Genomic DNA, 24384 nt, shown 5'->3' with positions numbered 1-24384 from the left:
AGACCTTAAAATCGATTCAATATGCAGAATGAACGTCTTGCTGAATTGCACTTTCCAAAACCACTGTTACTCACCAAAAAGGAATCGCTTGGATTTCAGTCCAGCCAGTAGCCAAGTCAGCAGGACTTCCAGGACAGGGGGATGCACAGATCCTTAATTTCTAACTGTGAAATTCTCGGAATGCTTTTCCTGTGAGTATGTGCAACAAGCCTACCGTCCAGTCAAAACAGGGTGCTAGAAACAGGAAGTGGAGATTCTGGCCCGCCGTGAGGCGGGGACGAGGAACAGGTGTGTTTGAGAGCCTCCAGCCACAGAGAGAGAAGGGCAGCAGGGCCAAGTAGCGGATGGGAGATCTAGGGGCCAGGACTCTGATTGTGTGAGCGGTAAGTGGCTTGAGTTTTAGCTATGAGATGTTATTTCCTAGAGCTTGTTTGTCACAGGTAATATGAAGGGTCAACAAAAAAGAGCCAGCAAGAGAGTCCCAAGGAGCTAACACAGAACTCTCCCCAACTGTCCCCACAGCTGTCGCTGACAAATGATGTCTGGCACCTGTTCCCCCAGTTCATCCCAAGTATGTTCAACGAGAGAGAACGAAGAAACCTATTCCATTACCTAAAGCTAGGAGGGGTCTGTGACTCAATCTTTTCTTTTGGCGAGGTGTGATTGCTTGGCTAATCTTACTTTAGGTTGAGGTGTTTTATATGTATATCTGTATAGATATAAGTGTGCGTATAATCAGCTAGACCAGGTTTAGCCAAAGTGTTTTTAAATAGGATTTATTTTTTTCAGTTGAGAGGTAATACACTTTAATCCTGCTATTCTTCGAGAAAAAAAAACCCCAAGAGGCTAATGAGAAGTGTTTCGTCTTATCTATGTGAAAAGTGAATGGAAAAACAACCAGCCGTAAATGGATCTTGTTGTGATAATGTAGCATAACTGACCCTTGGCCAGTCCTGCCAGGAAGCTGTTTTTAGCCATGGTAACCTTTGCATATGGTCTGCTCCAGTGCTGGGTCATGGCTGAGACCCCTTGGGAAAGTCACCATTCCCACGGTGGCTTCAGCAGGAAGTCCACGTGGGTCCTTGCTCCATCACAGACCTGCTGCCATCATCAGGCTGCCACCAGGTCCTGCTCCTGATAAAGACAGCAAAGTCCAGAGTGCTCCCAGCGTTGAATGGAACATGAAAAACTTTATACCCCACAAATAGTGGTAGTTCGGTGATCTTTAGGAAGTTGAAGAAAAAGCTACAGTCAGTGTCAATAACAGCATCAAAAAAATGCCTTCAGAGAGCAAGTTTTCTGAGAACAGATGTTGGGACAGTTGTCTTTGCACCAATGGGGCTGCTGCAGAGTCAAAGCTGGGTGGCCCTGAGCCTGATTAGAAGCCACCCCATACAGGTCTGCAACAAACTCATGGGGGTTGAAGCCAGGTCTCCAAGGAGTAAGGGAGCAGGGCCGTGTGGCCTCAGTAACTGATGGAAATGACTCATTTCCAGTCTGTGATGTTGAGAGAAAGAGATATGATTCATCCTCCCCCGTTACTTAGTGTTTATTGCCATTGGTTTGGAACCATCTGGGTGAAGATTTATGTCACTGAATAGTAATATAAGGAATCCCTAACCAGGAAGGTACCAAATACCAAATGTCAACCTTGTATATTTGAAAGTAGTGTCCCAATCTTTGTAACATTTTTTTACTTACCTTGGCTGCAACCACCCTCCGCTAAATCCCTAATGGACTATGGCTATGCAGGTCCATTCACTCATTCATCAAATATTCATTCACGCTTACTGAGGGCCCAGGCTCTGTCCTGGGCTCCAGGCACAAATGACAATGTTTACTGACCAAGGCTTCAGTCCCAAACCCAATTTTTCTGGCACTGGCTGAACAGAGCAGATCTGAATCTAGAGGAGTCTCTGTGACAAGACTGGAAAGACCAAAAATTCTGGTCTATACCTCCTTGCCCCTTGACCACCTATTCCTATGTGGCTTCCCAGGGGCAGGGCACTTTCTAGGGCTCGTTGACATCTCAGAACCAGGGAGTTTTATAGAACACATCCCAGAATGAAAGACCAACCCAAGGCTTAGTCCTCCAAGTAAAGATTCTAAATAGGGTGACCTTAAAGAGGCCTTGCCATGTGGACCAAAAGTCATTAACCCTGTACTCCACACTCAACAACTCTAGCACAGGAAGGTTCTTGGCTTTGACCCTGCTTCACGCTAGTACTCCCACTAATGTGGTGACTCTCAGCCCTTTTCTGCCACGATCCACTTTAGGGAGGACTCGGGTGTGGAGGAGAAGGCCTACGTGTCCTCTTCCAGGAGCTCGCTTAGGACCAACCTTGGGGTTGCAGATTCAGTTAAGACTCTTTTAGTCTTTATCCACCCTGGCCTACCTTGTCCTCTCTTTTGGGAAAGTCCCTCACTGGCTGGACTGTTAGCGTGCACTCCCTTTCTGGACTGGCACCTTGAATTTTTTGGCTGGCCACAGAATTCACTACTCTCTCTGAGGTCTTTCAGGTGGATACTAACAGTGAGTCATCAGACCCCTTTAGAGTCAGCCTTAGAATAATTAAACATCAAGCTGGCAAGAACCTTTGGGAGGATTAAAGCTGATCATCTCCTCCATCCCTTTATTTGTCAGTCAAATCACTTTCTGAGAGGTAGGGATCCGGCTTCTTTCTGAACACGGTCAGTGACGGGGGCTTTTCCACCTTAAGAAGGCCCAGTCCACCGATGGCTCTAATGGAAGTTCTGTTATGGGAACCCAGGTTCAGTTTACACTAAACTGACTTCCACTTTAAAGACAAGGTAATACTTTCATCTTTTTGTAGGGCCATTTTAGCAACTGGTGCATTTGTCACTGGTGAAGTACATGTGTTGGGATTCCTGCACCCAACAGGAAATGACTGATTTCTCTAAGGGATCGGGTCAGAAAGACAGAACACTCCTCCTCTGCAGCTGGAGCCCCCAAAAGACAACTGCAGGCTCCTTTTGGCCCGATTTTCGGATCCAGTGAGCAGATTCCATCAGAGGGAGCATTTGGGTTTTTCCTAGCTCCCTCTGCTTGAAGGAGTTAGTTTGAGATTCATGTCCATGGTTGTCACTTCCTTCTCTCATGGTTGCGATACTGTTGCTTATCTGCTGATATAGATAATTTATGTATAGTGCAAGGATACCTCTTGAACTCTGCCAGGGAAATCAGAACCCAGTCGCCAGAACGTTCAAATAGCCCTGGTTTAAAATATGTGATGTTTTGAGGTAGGCGCCCAGCATAGTTTTTGGTGATTTTCTTCTGGGAGAGGATGCCTAAGGAAGAGCAGATTCTCCCAGCTGGCTGTTTGGTTACAGAGACATGCCCGTTCCTTTCCAGAACAGGTGCCAGAGCACTTGGTCTATAGCACTGCTCCTAACTTGTAATTAGCTAAATGTTGGTATTTGCCAGGTTGTGACTGTGTGCATCCTTGACTCAAGAGATGAGAACATGAGAATTTCACAGGTATTAAAGACTATCGGGGGTTATTTTAATGACAGAGAATGTTGCTAAAGAATATGCCCGGATAGGGGTGCCTGGGTGGCTCGGTCGGATAAGCGTCCGATTTTGGCTCAGGTCATGATCTCACAGTTTCTGAGTTCAAGCACTGCATTGGATTCTGTGTTGACAGCTCAGAGCCTGGGGACTGCTTTGGATTCTGTGTCTCCTTTTCTCTCTGCCCCTCCTCCGTTTGTGTTCTGTCTTTGTCTCTCAAAAATAAATAAACGTTAAAAAAAATTAAAAAAAAAAAGAATATGCCAGAAAGGGGTAAAGATAAACAGTCAAAACTCAGGGTGTTACCTACAATAGAGAAGGGATCCTAGTCCATTTGGCTGCTATAAAAAAAATACTGTAAACTAGTTGGTTTATAAAGAGCAGAAATTTAGGGGCACCTGGGTGGCTTAGTCGGTTAAGCATCTGACTCTTGATCTCAGCTCAGGTCTTGATCTCAGGGTCATGAGTTCAAGCCCCCTGTTGGGCTCCACACTGGGCATGAAGCCTACTTATAAAAAACAGAGCAGAAATTTACTGCTCACACTTCTAGAGGCTAGAAACCCAAGATTGTTACAGCACGGTCATCCGGGTTGCAGAATGCTGACTTCCTCTTGTGTCCTCTGTTGGCAGAAGGGGCAAAGGAGCTTTCTTGGGCCTTTTTTTATAAAGGCACTAATCCCACGTATGAGGGCTAATCACCTCCCAAAGACCCGACCTCCCAATACCATCACCTTGGCAGTTAGGATCTCAGTGTATGAATTTGTGTGGGGGTAACATTCAGACCGTGACAGAATGGGTAACACAATAGTTTTGAAAATAGTGTGAAACACTTAGTTTTGATGCACATTATCAGGTAAACTGAGTAAGGCTTTTTAAAATAAGAACTCTGCCAGAATGATGAGAACAGTCTATTCTGGCAGTCTGAATAATGATCCCTTCAGATGTCTACATCCTAATTCTGGAACCTGTGAACGTTACTGTAGATGGCAAAAGAGACTTTGCAGCTATGTGTAAACTAGGGATTTGGGGATGGGGGAGATTACCCTGGATTATCTGGGTGAGCCCTAACTGCAATTTCCAGGGTCCTGTAAGAGTGAGGCTGAGGAGTATGTGACAACACAGAGGATGTGCAGAAATGGGTGATGTGCTTTGAAGATGGAGGGAGGGGGTTACAGACCAAGGGATACAGGTCACCCCGGAGAGCTAAAAGGCAAAGCAATGGCTTCTCCTGTGGAGCTTCCAGAAGAAGCCAACCCTGCTGACACCTTGACTTTAGCCCAGTGAAACTGATTCCAGCTTCTGACGTCCCTCCAACTGGGAGAAAATAAATTTGTGTTCGTTTAAGCTACTGAGTTTGTGGTAATATGTTCCAGCAGCAGTAGGAAACTCATACACACGCCTTCATGTACTTTTCTCGTGATTAGAGGAAAGTTGAAAATCTTGGAGACTGATCAAAGGAAATTATAATCACCAGAACGGCCAAATGGAAAATTCTGATCATGAACATAAGGTGTGCAATGTGCAAGTGAATTGAGAAGCTTCTGCATGAGAAGAAAATGTAAGAATGGTTAGTACCTGTGCATTGTAAGAAGGTGTAAGCATTATACAAACTTTGTGACAGAACGGGAACAGAGAACAGGTGTAGAATCAGAGTGTTTCATAAGGAAAGTGACCTTGAAAGTCACCTTGTCCATCCTCCCATATTGAGGATGAAGGAATTTGGACAGGGAGAGCTTTGGGAAATAGTCCAAAGTCACACAGCGAGGCCGCTGTGAGCTGGGACCACACTTCTGCTTCTTGGCTCCAAAGCCCTGCAGGGATTTTTCTCCTGATCCATGACATTTAAAAGTTTGCAAATAACCTGTAATCAAAGGAGAAATGCTATCGATGAGTCAGTGCACAATGCTTGGGAATGGGCACCAGTCTTCATTATTTTTCAGTCTTTATTAGGACTTTGTTATTATGACTGTGAGAGGGAGAGGGGCAGGACATTATTGCCCTTTGCAAATGCTACTAGATCAGGGCATGAAGTTTGCTGTTACAGAAAAAGGGGATAAACAAAGCATTTAGAAGTATTCTTTAAATTTAGACCTGAAAAAAAAAAAAAGCAGATGTACTGACAGAAAACTTTTTGTTTTCAATCTGGTAGATGAAATGGCATTATTCTGAGAGATCTGGAAACTCAACATGTTTTTTCCACTCCCTTGACCTGAAATGTCTTTGGGGTAAAATATCTCCCGATTTTTTGCCCCCCCCCCCAGATGTTAAAATTATTGACAAATGTGGAAAGAGAGAAAAAGAGAGAGAGGGGAGGAGGGGTGGAGCAAGAAGAAATCGAAGGAACCAACTTATAAAAGATGGTGTTGCCCACTTTCCTTCTTCTCCAGCAAACATAGGCACACACTACTTATGCAACAACTAATTATTCAGCCAATGCCAGGCCCTGGGCCAGGCACCGGGGAGACGTCCAGGAGCAAAATGCCTGCAGCTTCTCTCCATTTACATGCAATAAATTCTAGAGGTGGGAAGAGAAGACTGAGTCCTTCCTTCTTCTCCCTTTCCTTTCCCCCACCTCCACCCTCCCTGCCTTTTGCCAGGATTGCTGTCTTCTGACTGTCTCTGGCTTTTCCCAGTTTGTTTAATAATTTTCTAAGCTTTTGAAAGAATTTCCTGAGTGAATTGCAGCTGAACATCAGCCTTGATGCTGTTTCTTGTTTTATGGACGTCAGCGTTGTCTTTTCACGAATCCCGGACAATCTTTCAGAATTTGTCATCTCTGAGAATGCTGCCCTTGCCTAGCCCTGAAGTGAAAAAATGGAAGGAACCCTGGGTGAGTGTAGACAGGCTCGATTAGTTTCTGATCCCTGTCTATTTTTAGCTGTGTGAACTTGGACAAGTTATTGAATATCCCTAGGATTAAGGTTTGGGATTCGAGGAGGGCCCATAAAAAAACATGCCTCCTTTCTGCTTGAGTTTGTTGTATTTATTTATTTATTTATTTATTTATTTATTTTTATCTTTTCATTAAGTTTTTTTAAATGTTTATTTATTTTTGAGACAGATAGAGAGACAGAACATGAGCAGAGGAGGGGCAGAGAGAGAGGGAGACAAAGAATCCGAAGCAGGCTCCAGGCTCTGAACTGTCAGCACAGAGCTGGACGTGAGGCTCGAACTCGTGGACCACGAGATACAACCTGAGCTGAAGTTGGATGCTTAACTGACTGAGCCACCCGGGTGCCCCAGTGAGGTTTTTTTTTTTTTTTCTTTTTTTAATGTTTATTTTTGAGATGGAGAGAGAAGGCAGAGGAGAAACAGAGAGAGGGGAACAGAGGATCCGAAGTGGGGTCTGTGCTGACACCAGAGAGCCCAGTGTGGGGCTCAAGGTCACTAACCATGAGATCATGACCTAGGCCACAGTCAGACACTTAACCAGCTGAGCCATTTAGGAGCCTTCTGCCTGCATTTTGATCAGTCGAGCATTGAAACCAAGCGGTAAAGCAGACGGGTGTCAAAGTAACACCCCCATTCTGGATAAAGACGATACGGGACAATCTGGCTTCTATCTGCAGGCCAGGAGACTGTCTGGTGTTGAATCTCAGAATTCCCCACACCCTGCAGAGCAGCACTGGGGCTCACTCAGCCTTCTCCCACCAGGACAGAGCCTGCTCCTGGAGAAGCAGAGTAAAACCTGTGCTCAGGCACATGGGCCCTCAGGAAAGAGAAGGAAGGAGGGACAGATCCAGACAAGCCTAGTTCTCCTCCCTGCTCTCAATGGACTGAATCACTTCTACTTTCCATTGGCATGTTGGGGGGAGTGTATGGGGAGAGAGGGTGTCATAAGCCATCAGAGCCCCCGGCACGTAGAAGGAAGCAGTAGTTGACAGAAGTCTAACACCTGAGTTTCTCATCTTTCAAATGAGGTTAATAGTCCTCTCACGGGATATCATGACAGTGAGGCGCTCGGGAAATACCCTGTATCAAAGTGCCTCAAAAATTGTTACTTGCCTGCCTCCCATCCCCGCTGCTTCTGCTCTCCTTCCTTGCTTTTCATTCAATTCCTCTCTTTCTCTCTGTTTAGAGGAAGTTAAATTTGAGAAAAGAATCTCTCCTATTTATTGTAACTGCTTGAAAATTTTTACTAAAAATGTGTTTCTGCTCTCTCAGTAGTACCATTTCTCTCAACTGGCTTTCCCTAGAAAGTCACAAAAAAGGTGTGTGTGTGTGTGTGTGTGTGTGTGTGTGTGTGTGTGTGTAGCTAAATGTTACCTATAAGTTAAGGTTCTCGTCTTGCAATACTACTGATAATTATTTTATTTAAAGTGTAACAGGGAAATCAGATGACAAATAGTGTTATATAAAACTTCTAATAATTGAGAGATAGAATTTTGAGGCATGAAAACCAAATTTTATTTTGAAAGACGGATGGTATTATGAAAGATGGATGCTCACATGTGATCCACCGTGAGTATGTGAGTTCATGAGAGTAAAATTATAAGGAAGATAAAATGGTTATTCATGAAGCTTTGGGGCAAATCTTTTCAAGATGGGATTTACAAACCCTCTACCTTTTCCCAGAATAAATAATTTGAATGTTTTCTTGCTTTGCGTCCCCTGAATGTCACCTGTTTTTGGTGTCGTGGGTCCTGGAGCACGGATGCAGGTATAAACAGATGTGTTGTTATGGCCTCTGGAGACCGTGAGGCTCTTTTTCAGGTTTAGTTCTAAAACTATTGTGCAATAAACCAAATGTCACATTTTGAGGCTGGGAACTTACATATAAAAATAAATATCATGATAATCACTAATCAAATGGTAAAAAAAAAAAAAAAAAGTTAACCATAAACCCACATAATCCAATCACTGGGGACTGGTGCTGCTAAGTTAGGTCAGAGGCAGCAGACCAGCCAACACGTGTTCCTGACGCACTCTCTTGCTCTCTGGTTAAAAGCGTAACTTGAAAGAAAAAATGGTTGAGCTGCCCACCTCTGTAGGCTTCGCTGGCTTTTGCGTAGTCATCGAGCCAGTCGGTCCCTCTTTGAGACACTGTGCTTTTGTATTTCGCAAACAAGCCACATCTGGAAGCTCTTGCCGAGCAGCACGGGGTCCCAGGAGAGTAGGTTAAGCTTGGGAGGGCCATGGTCCAGGCCTCCGTGGTTTCTAGCTCTTCATTTTTGAAACAAATAACCCATTCTAGTTGAAAACATTGCCCTGAAAACCAAGTACCTGAGAAAGTAACTTCCCAGAAATCGTAGTGTTGCAATTCTAGTTTTTATGACCCTGATAGATCTTTCTGTTCACAAGTGACCATGTATTCAGCGGGCAGTTTGTTCGTGGATTAATTTATTTATAAAAGTGTGTACAGTTTAATTTACTAAGTAGTCATGCCTACTACATGCCAGGCATTATTCCAGGCCCTGGGGATAGAGTATTGAACAGGGCGTAAGAAGGTCTTTGTTCTCATGGAGCTTAAGAGCCTTCGTGTGTGGAAAATAGTCAATGAACCGTGAATTATACACACACAATGTGTCATCTCCCAGTAACTATGAGGCAGATGCCATCATTGTCTGCATTGTAGGGGTGGAGAAATGGAGGTCTTTGTAGCTCAAGGACTCACACAAGTAGTGAGGAACTTGAACAAAGGTGGTGAAGTTTCAGTCTGTTTTCTTCACCTCACATGGAAAATTAAAGTATGGCAAGGCAAGAACCACTGAGTGGCCCCTCTGAATTGAGAGGTCTCAGTAGGCCTGTCTATCTGAAGAGTCCGCTGAGGTCTGAATAACAAGAAGTCAGCGGCGCATGGCTGGAGCAGAGAACACCATGTGCAAAAGCTCTAAGGCACAAATAAGCTTGGCATGATGGAGCATCAGAGAGACCAGTGTGGCTGGCATGTCGGAGGAAAAATAAACACAAGAGGAGGTGGTTATGCAGAGGTCAAATCAGATAAGGCTTGGTAGGCCCAGAAAAGGAGTGTGGACATTTTTTAAATATGCCAAAAAAAAGAAAATTTAAAATACAAAAACTTGGGGTGCCTGGGTGGCTCAGTCAGTTGAGCATCCGACTCTTGGTCGGTCATGTCAGCTCAGGTCATGATCTCACGGTTTGTGGGCTTGAGCCTCTGCACTGGCAGTGTGGAGCCTGCATGAGATTCTCTCTCTTCCTCTCCTCTGCCCCTCCCCTGCTTGCGCCCCCTCCCCAAATAAATAAAAACCTTTCATTTGCTGTTGATTTTCCATACAGGTTTTCTTCATGGCTAACCACCATGAATTCTGCATTGGTGAGAAGGGGTAAAAAATGGACACACTGAAATAAAACATTTTAAAACCAATGCCTGGGGGTGCCTGGGTGGCTCAGTCAGTTAAGCATCCAGCTTCGGCTCAGGTCACGATCTCACGGGTCCGTGAGTTCAAGCCCCGCATTGGGCTCTATGCTGACAGCTCAGAGCCTGGAGCCTGCTTCGGATTCTGTGAACCTCCTCTCTCTCTGCCCCTCCCCAACTCGTGTTCTGTCTTGTTCTCTCTCTCAAAAATAAATAAATGTTAAAAAAAAAAACAAAAAAAACAAAAAAAACCCAACCCTGATCTTTACAAATAAATGGAGGAAAATATCAGCCTTCTGTAACATCTGCTCCTATGTCATCTTACATAATTATTATTTAAATATTCAAACTGAAAGATGGTTAGAATTCCTAGCACATGGTGGAAGTGCTTCAATGACAGCAGTTGTTCTGTATCAAACACTTTGTGCTATCGGTTCTATGGCAGACATTTTCTCACATTTGAATGTTTTCAACACTGGTTTGCGTCTTGCAATCAAGACGCGCATGTAGAGACTACCAAAGTGATTGTCGGGGTCTTTCGGAAGTTGCAATTTCTGCTGTCTTGCTGGGCAGAATGAAAATGGAGCTCTTCACAGTTTCAGCAGGAGCCAGAGTCGGTGAAATAGATCTTTCCAGTGTATTCATGACTCCTTGGGAAGGAGTTAGATGCTTAAGGATGTGCTGCCTTATTCTTCATTACACTCTAGCTCTGTCTGACTCATGAAAGTTAACTCAGTGTGAAAGATGGTGTTCCTAAAATTGGGGCCTGGATTCCATGCCTTCAACAGTCCCTTGACTTGTGTGTCTCGCCACCATCCATGGGCCTCAGTATTGACCTTGTCTTTTCCCAGATGGGCCCCTCCCTTTGTTCTTCTGAAGGATTCAGCCAATTATATGGAACTTCTAGCTTAAATACCTCACTGTCTTTTTCCAAATTAAAAGACACAGAACATATCTTAAGTCTTGGGGGAATATCATTGTTGTGTAGAATGTAGCAGCAGAATATTATATGAAATGCTTTTCTATACTTTTCTACAGTCCCTATTTCTAGGCTGTGAGCTAACTCATTCTGTCTACTCCTATCAGATATCACTTATAACAACAAGTAGTATTTATAGAGTGCTTACGAGTCAAACACCATGTTAAATTCTGTACTTGGCTGCCTTGAGTAATTCCTACAACATCCCTGGATGGCATTAGCATCTCCATTTTATAGATGAACAAACTGAGCCCCAGAGAGAATGAGTGACTTGTCTTTGGTCACATAACCAGTCAATAGCAAAGCTGGGATTTGAATCTAGACAATCCGAGTCACCTGATGTTCCTGCCTGTCATCCGTGTACCTACAGATACCAAGGGAAAGAAGAGTCACTGTGTCTAGGCCACTCTAACACTCACCTAGACCACTAACTAGACCATAAACTCCTTAAGACAGAATTATGTGTTACAGTTTTCCCGTTTCCTGTGCCCTGCCCAGTGCCTGACACAAAATCTCTACCTGATAAATATTGGTGAATGGATTATCCCTGTTCTTTTTTTTTTTTTTCTTTTTTTGAGAGAGAACATGCTTGTGCATAGGTGGGGGAGGGGCAGAAAGAGGAGAACAGAGGATCTGAAGCAGGCTCTGCACTGACAGCAGAAAGCTTGATGTGGGACATGAGTTCACAAACCACGAGATCATGACCTGAGCCAAAGTCGATGCTAAACCGACTGAGCTAACCAGGCACCCCAGATGATCCCTGTATAAGAAGGGTTATGGGATTGACCTGAAAGTGTTGGTTCACCTATAACAAATGAGAGCTGTTTTCCTTTCTCATTGATGATGTGAGATTTACCTTCTAATATTTTATTTGACTATACGGCAGATTGGCAAGGTCTTAGAACTCTTGGGCATCAGTCAGAGTCCTGGCAGGAAACAATTACTCAAGCTGATTAATTGAGGAATGTTTACTCAAAGGCTCTTTGCAAAGGGGTGGGCAAGGTTTCAAGGAATACAGCGAAGGGTCATGCAGTCCTCCAAAGCTAGAGGCTTGAGGGGAGTGTCATCACCCCTTCACCTGAAAAGGCAAGTGGGGGAGGGACTGGGATGTACTGGACTCCAGAGAGAGAGCTGAATGGAGAACACCAGCTGGCAAGAGCCATGGCGGGCCACTGGTGGAGGAAAACCACCACAGTAGCCCAGCTGGGAAAGAGCAGACGAATAAACACCTTGGCTTCTCCCCTCTCTCCCCTCCATCTCCTGCTGCATCTCCTATTGGCTGAAGGCAACCAGAAGCCAAGGCACAAGGGAGCCCTCAGTGCAGTTGTAAAGTCAGTCTTCTGGACACAGAGTGCAGAAAGCTGATGCTGTACCTGTATAGTTCAAGACTATACTGATGATGATAGCTCTCACTCCATACAGTATTCACTCATTCAACAGCCAATTGTTGATGTGCTAGGCACATCATATGTGCTAGGCAAAGTATATAAGTTGAGCCAGGTTCTTCCAGCCTTTAAAGTACAACTTAAGAGGATTTTGGAAACATTAACTCTTCAAAGACGGTTAAGTAATATAATGCATCATCAACTCCAGGAACCTAACATGCAACTTTGAAGAAATTTATACATGGGGAGTGTGGAATAACTATAAAATTTTACATACACGCAGAACTCTGTCAGAGACCACTGAATCCCACCATGATGGAAAACTCTCTTTATGATTTTGGAGCACCTGGGTGGCTCAGTTGGTGAAGCATCTGACTTAGTGACAGGTCATGATCTCTCAGTTCATGGGTTTGAGCCCAATGTCGGGCTCTGTGCTGACAGCTCAGAGCCTGGAGCCTGTGTCTCCCTCTCTCTCCCTCTTTATCTCTGTCTCTGTCTCTGTCTCTCACTCTCTCTCTCAAAAATAAACATTAAAAATTAAAAAAAACAAAAAAACTTTATGATTTTAGATAATAATATTTTAGCATTATTTTTACCTTATACCTTTTGTATATTTTTTTTCCACTGAAAACCATGACTTTTGAAGCCAGTAGGTGTTATTTTTCTTCAAAGTGGCCAAATAAATAGTATTAACATTTACTGTCTGGTTTTCAGATTGTTACAATTTGAAATGATTCTCTTTAATGTGTGTTAGTCTAAATTAATACTTGTGATAATGATTAAGCAAAAATAAATGAATGAATAAAGTTGCTTAGAAGAAGTAATAAATGTTAAGGTAAAATTCAGGCCACTTATAAGTAATGCCCTTGTTTTTTGATTGTTACTTTGACAGGCAAATTGAATACCATAAGAAACCGTTACAAACAATTAGTTAGTCGATTACCTAGAACTACAGGCGGTTTTTAATGTAAATGCTGTAGAGACATTGTATTGGCATTTCAACATTGCTTATGATTGCTATTATTTTGCCCATTTCACTCCCTGTATAATAAAATCAGCATATTTCTTGCTGAATATTGTGGAGCTAGGGTTTGTTAGCATATATTCTGTGTTTACATCTTCCCGGCAAGCTGTTTAATGACACTCTGAAGGGAGAACTGACTATTGAAGTTGATAGAATTTCAGACTAAAGAATATTATTTGAAAAGCCTCAAAGGGCAACAGTCTCTTCATGGGATGGCTGAGTTAGTTTCTGAAATGAACCTTCTACTTTGGAATAGGGCTCATGGGATACAGGACATTCTCTTCACTATGTGACCAACACTTTTGCCCAAAGCAAAGTACTCATCTCTGTGTCTTCAGTCGTAAAATCACTCATACTAACTTTTAGTGATGGTCAAGTTTCTTTCCGATCTAAAGTGCCATAAATTTCTGCTAACCAAACTATTAAGTCATTTTAGACTGTATGTTTTGAGTTCTGTAGGAGAAAGCATATTCAAACGAATGCACAGTAATCCATCCAGCCTCGAAAGCTGATGTCTACTGTGACTATTGACCAGAGCATGGAACTGATCACTCTAAAAATCCATAGGCTGTCCATATTTTCCTCTGTCACATTAGTGGCCTATCTTGTTAAGGTAAGTAAGGTCTGTGTTCTATAAAGAAATGAGTGACGGCGCAGAGAGAGGGATGGTACCTCTTGTGTGTTGAAATCTTGGCCTGTCTTAAAGCTGAGAAAACCAGAAGATGGATGGTGAGGCATTTAATGACCATGGGTGTATTGCTAATTATTCATCTGACTTCAAGTCAACATAAATGGACATGTGTATCCAACTATCAGACTTCTATCAACCCAGACCATTGCGGGAAAAATACCCGAGTGTTTAGGGTAGTTGCCAGAAAACATCTGCATCAAGCATTGCACTGTATGTTGCCCTTTATTTTGTCTGCCTTTACTCATCACTTATCAAGTCCAATTTAACCTGGAATTCTCAATTTAACATGCAATATAACCTGAAATTCTATAAACTAGAGTATTTGCTCCTTCAGGCCAGAATATATTAGCAACAAACTAGGAGTTGGGTAAAGGAAGACCCAGAAATGCATGTAATAGAGGCAAGGGAAGCGAAGCTTCAGAGCCTGCATCTGAGGAATCGATAGAATAAATAAAAGATAGAAAAGTGTATAATTACAACTATGATGAATATTCATAATCAGCCTCCTGTATCATTAGCTTTGTTACTTGTACATTAATTATATATGACATTGTTCTATTACATAACAATATGATATACCATTAATTATATATATATCTAAACTTTTTTAATGTTTATTTTTGAGAGAGAGAGAGAGACAGCAAAAGCACGAGTGGGGAGGGGCAGAGAGAGAGAGAGAGAGAGAGGGAGGCACAGAATCCCACACAGGCTCCAGGCTCTGAGCTGTCAGCACAGAGCCCAATGCAGGGCTCGAACTCACCAACTGCAAGATCATGACCTGAGCCTAAGTCGGATGCTTCACCGACTGAGTGAGCCACCCAGGTGCCCCACCATTAATTGTATCTCAGGTGATTTGCACCAGTATTCATGTAAGAAACACTATACAGCATTATCTCTACAGGCTTTCATCAAAATGGTTAATTTTTCTTTCACATTTTGGTGCTCTAAGCGATGAGCCACAAACCCATTTTTAAAAAGAATAATCACTTATTTAGAAGAACTGAAGCCCAACTGATGTCAGGGTCCCAACGGGAAACAGATGGCACACACAAATTAGGATAATTCTAGATGGCTTGTTAATAAAAGGACTGATTACAAAGGAGACTGTAAGATAGATTGCAGGAGCTAAAGAAGCCAAGCTCTTGGTCCAAAGAGCAAGAGGAAGAATTTACTGGAGCTGGGAATGAGACAGTCAAGTAGAGCAGGAGGCCTGCCCACCTTCTGTCAAGGCACACGCAAGGCTGGGGAGGGAAGCCAGGTAAATAAGTTCTCTGGCCTAACTCTTCTCAGTCTGTCCAGTCTATTCTCGGGGCTCCCTATTTCACTAGACCAAACTAGAAGCCAGAGGTTATGAGAATCCATTGATGTGGCCCACATAAGTCAGCCTCCAGGGGCTGAGAGAACAGTGGAGAAAGGTGGAGTGTAGAACTGAAGGTCGGTCAAAGGAAGATGTCTGTCTGACACACCACGTGTAGTGAGTTGAACTGTATCCCCTAAAAGATATGTTAAATTTTTAAAAAAATATTTATTTATTTTTGAGACAATGTGAGAGACAGAGTGCAAGCAGCGGAGGGGCAGACAGAGGGAGACACAGAATCTGAAGCGGGCTCCAGGCTCTGAGCTGTCAGCCCAGAGCCAGACGCGGGGCTCGAGCTCATGAACTGTGAGATCGTGACCTGAGCTGAAGTCGGACACTCAATCGACTGAGCTGCTCAGGCGCCCCCCAAAAGGTTTGTTAAAGTCCAAATCCTGGTACCTGTGAAGATGACTTCATTTGGAAACAGGGTCTTTGTAGACATAGTTAAGTTAAATTAAGTAAGATGAGCTCTCACTAGATCATAGTGGTCCTCAGTTCAGTGACTGGTGTCTTTATACAAGAAAGCAGAGGTAAATTTGGACACAGAGACACAGAAAATACACACAGGGAAGAAGTCTATATAACAATGGAGATAGAGATTGGAATGATGTGGCTAAAAAACAAGGAATACCAAGGATTGCCGACGACTACAGAACCGAGGAAGAGGGAAGGAAAGAGTCTTCCCCAGAGCCTTCAGAGAGAGTACAGCCCTGCTGATAGCTTGATTTCAGACTTCTGGACTCCAGAACCATGAGGGGATAAATTTCTATTGTTTTAAGTAACTCAGTTAGTGGTGATTTGTTATGGCAGCCTTAGGAAACTGACACACATAAAGCATTCCTATCGTTCAGTAGCATTACAACACAAGCACAGTTGAATTAAGCTTCGTTTGATTCTTTTTGTGAAGTGATCGTAGACCCCAAAGTTAGGTTACATGTGATGGAATTATAGGTTTGGAAGTGTTTGGACGTGAAAGAGGGGAGTGTACCTGCAAGTCTAAAAAATGGTGTCCTTGGGTGGATAACTCTATGATCATAAGTCAATCAATCAATCAATCAAACAAAACAAATGCTCTCTTACCCAGCAGCTCTGTGGCACATTGACCAGCTAACTTCTCCTGGTTTCCCTGGGACTCATTCCTAGAACCTCTCCTCCCACTTCCGGTGGCTGACCTGGCTTGTATGTGTCCCTTCAGATTCCACCCTCTTCATCATATACATTAGGCAGCAATGACTCAGTTCTGTTCACCAGAATCTACACCTCACCCAGCTTCACCATCCAAGGTTTCATATGCCTCTTTGAAAACAAACAAACAAACAAACAAACCAACCATCACCAACAAAAACCGGGTTACAAAAGGTTGCTGACAGGAAGATCCGTAGAACAACCAATTAATCCCTTCTTTGTTTCTTTAGAGCACATTGTTAAATTTGGCATCATCATAAATAAATAGAAACTTCTGCTTTAATCCAACTTGGAGTAACAGGGCACAAGTTTTCTTTCTCCTCTGAAATAACTAATAAACTGAGGAAAATATAAGAAACAATGGTGTTTAGACATTGAGCAGCAAGCAATGTAGGACAGTAATTCCTGAGAGAGGAGAAACAAATGAAATGAGCCCTTTGTGGCCCCAGTTTGTTTATCTCCTGGACTGAGTTTCCAGACTCCAGCACAGAGAAAGAAACCCAGGAGAATCCCAGAGGAATCCCTGAGCTGAGAAAATAAAGTTGGGACTTGAGGGCAGCCAAGGTGGCCAGTGTTTCTGGGGCAGGGTATCAGAGATGTAAGAGTTGCTCAGAGACAGAGCACGGAGATCTGGGAAAGTTCCCTCCCAAGTCCTCTACTGAGTACATTTAGCACATATGTGTGAAGAAACTTCCTAAGATTGGAGAATGAATCACTCACAACAGCAAACAGAATTTTCTTCAGAACTCACATAAAACTTGGGATAGTTGATGTTCCCACCAGGCAGGGTAGGAATATCCCATAATTGGGGAAGAATTATACACAGTGCTCAGATGGGTATTGACTCAGTAATGGGGGGGGGGGGGGGGAATCAGCCCTACATTAAAGTCTTCTCTGATTTTATTAATTAATCTTAACTGTAAGCCTCAAAAAAAATCAAACTGTTCCAAATTATGAAAATTTATTCTTTTTTTTAAATTTTTTTTAACGTTTTATTTATTTTTGAGACAGAGAGAGACAGAGCATGAACGGGGGAGGGTCAGAGAGAGTAAGTTTTTTTTTTTTTAATTTTTTTTTTTAACATTTATTTATTTTTGGGATAGAAAGAGACAGAGCATGAATGGGGGAGGGGCAGAGAGAGAGGGAGACACAGAATCGGAAGCAGTTTCCAGGCTCTGAGCCATCAGCCCAGAGCTTGACGCGGGGCTCGAACTCACGGACCGCGAGATCGTGACCTGAGCTGAAGTTGGACGCTTAACTGACTGAGCCACCCAGGAGCCCCGAAAATTTATTCTTAAACAAAGCTCATATGTGTGTGTGTGTGTGTGTGTGTGTGTGTGTGTGTAAGTGCATACAGCACTCAACCCAGTAAAATCGCAATGTTTGGTATTTAATAAAAAATTAATAAGCATACAAGAAAGTCAGAAAATATGACCTATAAGAGGGGGAAAAGGCCAGTTAAGCTAAATGACACAGATTATAGAATTAATAGATAAGGATATTAAAAGAGCTATAACTGTATTCCATAAGTTCAATAAAGTAGAGAAAAACAGAAGAATGTTAAGGAGAGATGTGGAAAATGCACTGTGTCTGGCTAACAGTATATACTATAATCACTAAGTAGCCACTTAAAAAATCAATATAGTTAATAAGCCAACAAAATAAGAGAGAAAACAGAACAAAAAGCAAGTGAAACAAAGGGGGGAAAATAAGCTGGTAGATAGAAACCCGACTATATCAAAAGTCACATTAAACGTAAATGGTTTAATCATTCCATTAAAAAAACAGACATTGTCAAAATGAATACTCCCTGTAGATGCATATGTGTGTGTGTATAATTTAAATTTAAAGACACAAGTAGATGAGAAGTAAGAAAATACACCATGTTAACACCAATCAAAAGAAAACTGAGTGGCTTTATTCGATATCAGATGCAGTAGATTTCAAGGGAAAGAATATTACCAGGAATAAAGAGATTCACTTCGCAATGACAAAAGGGTCAATCCCTAAGAGAAGTTAATTATCCTACGTATTTATGCAACTAACAATTGAGCTTTAAAATACACAAAGCAACTTCTTATACAGCTCAAAGAAACAAGTAGACACGTCTATAATTATAGCCGTAGATTTTAACAGTTCTTGCTCAATTAGTGATAAAACAAGTAGACAGAAAGTCAGTGAGGATACAGAAGACTTGAAGAAGACTTCAACTAAAATGACCTAATGGACATATTTATAATACTCCACCCAACAGCAGAATATATGTTTTTTTATAAGTGAACATTGATCTTTTTACCAAGACAAACCGTGTCTTAGGCCATTAAACCCAGTGTCAGTAAATTTTGAAAGATTCCATAATACAGTGTATGCCCTGCGACAATAATGGAATTAGATTAGAAATCAATAACATATATTTGAAAACTCAGCCAAGTCATTGGAAATTAATAACATGCCTCTGAATAACTCTGGCCAAAGAAGAAATCATAAATGTATAGGTATTTTATAAAGTCTTTATGATCCCTGTCATGACATTTCAGCTTCTCATTTCTATTTCTTTCAGACTGTGCCAAACTCAATGAAACAATGAAAACATAATAATCGTCTAAAGAATAAGTAAACAACTTCTAAGTCTTTTTTAAATTTTTTAATGTTTATTTATTTTTGAGAGAGAGACACACACACAGAGTGTGAGCAGGGGAGGGGCAGAGAGAGAGGGAGACACAGAATCCAAAGCAGGCTCCAGGCTCTGAGCTGTCAGCACAGAGCCTGATGAGGGGCTCAAACTCACAAACCACGAGATCATGACCTGAGCCGAAGTTGGACGCTTAACCAACTGAGCCACCCAGGCACCCTTCTAAGTTTTTTGACAAAGCAGATATGTATGTCTACAGGTGTCTGCATAAGGAAATGGTTCAGTTGCCTACAGTCTTCCTGGAGGTATAGGCAGTTACATCCTTGTTATTTAGGCATAGACAAATGTCTGGAGGTGAAAACTTCAAAATTTTAACAGTGGGTGTTTGGGTAGTGAAATTATAGGTCATTTTTTCCCCTTACTCTATATTTTTTATTTCAACATTACCCTATAATTGATTGAAAATATATTTATAAAAAACAAAGGAAAAATCATCCTTACTAAACTTATATATGGAAGATTTCTGGGTCTACTATTGGTGGAGTAGATTAGATTGAACTAATCGTACAATTCGGTAACAAGTTTCACTCCTGACAAGCTATGAATATTAACTATTCAGAGTCACTGTAAGCAGGCAGAAACTGGAGATTCAGTCTTGGATAAAGGGAACCATATTGAATCAGACCAACATTTGTACAGCTTTTGTCCTAAGGCTACCCCCTGGCTTTACAACACTGGGTGACTAGAACTCAAATTTAGCTGCATTCATACTGGCTTGATTTGTTACATTATTTGGAAACAGAGGGAGAAAATTCCGGGAGGAAGCGGTCATAGGATATGGAGCTTTCATATTTGCACATACAATCTCCTTACATTCTTGGTTGACTCCCAACCTGAACATAGATAAAGGAAATTCCAACTATCCCAGCAGAAAGTAACACTGAAAGGTTGAGTAGTTCAAATACTGCTGGCACAGAAGTGACAGTTAGGAACTTAAATTCAGTAATATTAGAGGGGTTTGGTAAACATAAAAAAAGTTCTATTGAAACTCCAGAAGAGTTTCAAGCCTTAGGAATCAAGTCTATGTCCTAAGACTAAAGTAAGAGTAAGAGTAGACACTAAAACAAACCTGTCCAAAAAAAAAAAAAAAAAAAAATTAAAAAGCCATGCTTCATAATGTCAAAACAGTCAACCAGTAATGTACCATCCACTAGAACAAAGACTTACAGTCTACAGAAGAAGAAAACAGAATTCAGAGCCTCCCTAATATGTCATTGGCAATGCCTAGTGTATAATGAAAATATACTAGACATGTGAAGAAATAAGAAAATGTCATCAGGAATCAAAAGAAAACCTGGTGAATGGAAACAGTCACTGAGACAACATGGATTTGAGGATATGCCGTAAAGGACTTTTAAACAGCTTTTATAAATATGTTAAAGAATATAATGGCAAAGATAGTAATAACGAATGGGTAAACGAGGACTATCAGAAGAGAAGTGAAAACTTAAAAAAAGAACTAAATGGAAATTCTAGCGCTGAAAACTGTAATAACAGAAATAAAAAATACACTTGGTAGGCTTACCACCAAATTGGATACCAAAGATGAGATCTTTTAACTTCATTTCAGATCAGCAGAAATTATACATTATGAAGAACAGAGAAAAAGAAAAATAAAACTTTTGTGATAGAAAAAATGGAGCAGAAACATTATTTGAAGAAATGATAATTTTAAAAATCCCTAAATTTATGAAAAACATTACCTTACAGATCAACAAATTTCAGGAAACACAACTCTGATAAATCAAACACACACTTACGTTCATCTTAATAACATTGTTATGTATCAAACGTAAAATTCCAAAAGCCACCAAAGGAAAATGATACATTATATACAACGGAACAAGGATAAACAGGAATGTTTACTCTGCCCACTTCATTGTACTGGAGACCCTAGCCAAAGAAAATTTATTTATATATGTGTGTGTTATGTATAAGCAAAGTAAGGCAAATAAGAAGTAAAAACTGGGGGCGCCTGGGTGGCGCAGTCGGTTAAGCGTCCGACTTCAGCCAGGTCATGATCTCGCGGTCCGTGAGTTCGAGCCCCGCGTCAGGCTCTGGGCTGATGGCTCGGAGCCTGGAGCCTGTTTCCGATTCTGTGTCTCCCTCTCTCTCTGCCCCTCCCCCGTTCATGCTCTGTCTTTCTCTGTCCCAAAAATAAAAATAAAAAAATGTTGAAAAAAAAAAAATTTATAAAAAAAAAAAAAAAAAAGAAGTAAAAACTGTACATCTGAAACTAATATAGTTATATGTCAATTATACTTCAGTAAAAAATAGGGAATGGAGCAGAATAGTCCAGCAGTAGATCTATGCACATATGGTTGGTTGATTTTTTTTTTTAATTTTCTTACCAAGGTACCAAGGCAATTCAATAAAGAAAGAGAGTTATCCACATATGATGTGGGAGAAGACTGGATACACAGTGGAAATTATACTCTACTTTATCCTACTCAGAGAAATTAATATTAGAAGGATCTAAAAATAAAAGCTAAAACTGTAAAATATCTAAAAGTAAACACGGGTCAATCTCTTTATCATTTTGTTCGGCAAGAATATTTTTATTTTTTATTTATTTTTTTTAACATTTATTTATTTATTTTTTTGAGACAGAGAGAGACACAGCATGAATGGGGGAGGGGCAGAGGGCAACATTTTTTTAATGTTTATTTATTTTTGAGACAGAGAGAGACAGTGCATGAACGGGGGAGGGTCAGAGAAAGAAGGAGACACAGAATCAGAAGCAGGTTCCAGGCTCTGAGCCATCAGCCCAGAGCCGGACGCGGGGATCGAACTCACGGACCGTGAGATCATTACCCGAGCTGAAGTCGGATGCGTAACCGACTGAGCCACCCAGGCGCCCCTTTTTTTAGAAAAGACATTGCAAGTTCTAAATGCGAAAGGAAAAAATGACAAATTGGGCCTTATCAAAATTAAATTTCTGCTCATCAAAAAATAACAAGCATTAAAAAACGAAAAAAAACCTATATTCTCAATATATGACATACTCCAGAAAATGATAATAAAAAGACAAAAAAGCAGTTAAAAATTGGGGCGAAAACTTGAACACATAATTTCATCAAAGATGGTATACAAATGACCAATAAATACACAAAAAATGGTCAACATCGGTCATCAGGGAAATGCCCAGTAATTCCACAGTAAGAGATCATTTCACACCAACAACGATTGCTAACCATGGAAGGGTGGAGGGCACCAACCGGTAGTGAGAATATGGAGACGCTGGGACTGGCACGCATTGGTAAGAGATGCCAGTTGGGCAGGGAGTTTGCCAGTTTCTTATAAAGTTAAACGTCCATCTAGTCTATGATCCAGGAAGTCCACTTCTAAGTATTTAACCAAGAAAAAAATAACATATACACAGAAAACATTTCTACGAGAATGTTCATAATGGCCTTATTCATTATACCCCCAATATTACTGTTTTCATTAATAGAAGAACAAACAGGTAAACCAATTGTGACATATTCATGCAGTTCAGCAATGAAAAGGAATGAAGTATTGACACCTGCAACCCCATGCGTGATTGCCAAAACCATGCAGTAAAGAAGCCAGGTGCAAAAGACTGGATCCTATATTAATCCATTAAGGTGAGGTTCAAAACGAAACAAAACAAAACAATTTGTGACGTAGAAATGAGAACAGTGGCTGCTTATGGGAGGAGGTGAGATCAACTTCAAAGGAGGCATAAGGCGATTTCTGGGGTGATGGAAATGTTTTATATTTCAGTTGAGGAGGTCATTACAGGAGCATATACATTTACCAAGACACAACAAATTTTACAGTTAAGATTTGTGCAGTGTAAACTCAAGAAAAAAAACCCCACAAAAACCTCATCTCAGGGAACTCTAAGAAATTATGAAAATTCTTTCAGGATGCAGGATATATTTTTTAGATCACATATTTCTTAATTGGAAGTAAGTGGTGCATTTGCTGGAATTTGGAAATAATTCTCCGGCACATTTAGTTTCTGTTAGTAGTAGTAATAGTTATTATTTTAGTTATTATCTTACCTCCGTAAGATTCCACACATAGGACACGACAGGACTATTAGCAAAAAAGGAGCAGAATATCTGTTGTGATGGATGAAGGCTCTTCACAGCTGCACAAGGGCTCTGCAAATTTTGTACCTATTTTTAGCTCTAGGGTAAAGCCTGGTTTTCATACCCTGAGAATATTTGACTATGAGACTTAGTCTCATGGTTAGTAAAGCTCTACTTAGATAATAGTTGTAAAGCACACAGAATTCATTTTGGCCATACCCACGTTATGAAACCCAGCTCACACTTCTTCTGGGCAGTTTCCCATCCTTCTTTATAGATTTCTGCCTGCAGCCTGTGTGTTTCCAATGTCTGTTCTGTTAGGAAGGAAAAAAAAAAAAAAAAGGAAGGAAGCTGTTTGGCCTGTAGACAAAAAGATCATGTAGGAAAACAACCTGACTAAAATCTCATTAAGGCTTACTGATTTATTTCAGGGGCTCAGATTGTGTAAGTGTTTCTTTAATTACGTATGTATTTATTTTAAATTCATATTTTACCCATATACACAGCCACGGTCGAGTTTAAATCCACTTGCCCATAACAAACAACAAACTTTCAAGTGAACGCAATTGATGTCTTCACCTTCTGGAGAAATTAAAAAGCAGCAATGGAGAAGAGCGCGGTGCAGAAATGATCACTGCTGAGTGTTGCTTTTCTCTTTCTTTTCCTTTTATTAGTCTAATGCTTATCCGCAGGACCAAATTACCATCAAATAATGACAGTCTACATATAGACTCTTCAAGATTCCATAAGAATCCATCTTTCCAATGGGTGAAAGGTTTGGATGGGATTCTACTTTGAAGGGATGGGTGTAAGAGGAACTTTAGAAAGACCACTTTCTTTATTCCTAGTAGAATTGAAATATAAGGATCAAAGTATATATATGTATCATGAAACATTTATGACTAGAAAAAAAGTACTCAAAAGTAGTTTCAAAAGAGCCTTTGTTTATTTAGCTGGCCAAAACCAGGATTATGACTTTTAAGCGATGAATATGTGCAATGCATAGATGAACATCCCAAGCTTTTCTTTTAGCCAATCCTATAAATTTCATCCTGTACCGAAGCTTTTCACCTAATTACTTAAAGCTGTAAAAGTAGGGGCGCCTGGGTGGCTCAGTCGGTTGAGCGGCCGACTTCAGCTCAGGTCACGATCTCGCGGTCCGTGA

Source organism: Neofelis nebulosa, chromosome 8, assembly GCF_028018385.1.
Source record: "Neofelis nebulosa isolate mNeoNeb1 chromosome 8, mNeoNeb1.pri, whole genome shotgun sequence".
NCBI classification, from domain to species: domain Eukaryota; kingdom Metazoa; phylum Chordata; class Mammalia; order Carnivora; family Felidae; genus Neofelis; species Neofelis nebulosa.
The sequence above is the reverse complement of the archived record's forward strand: the minus strand, read 5'-3'. Positions refer to the sequence as shown.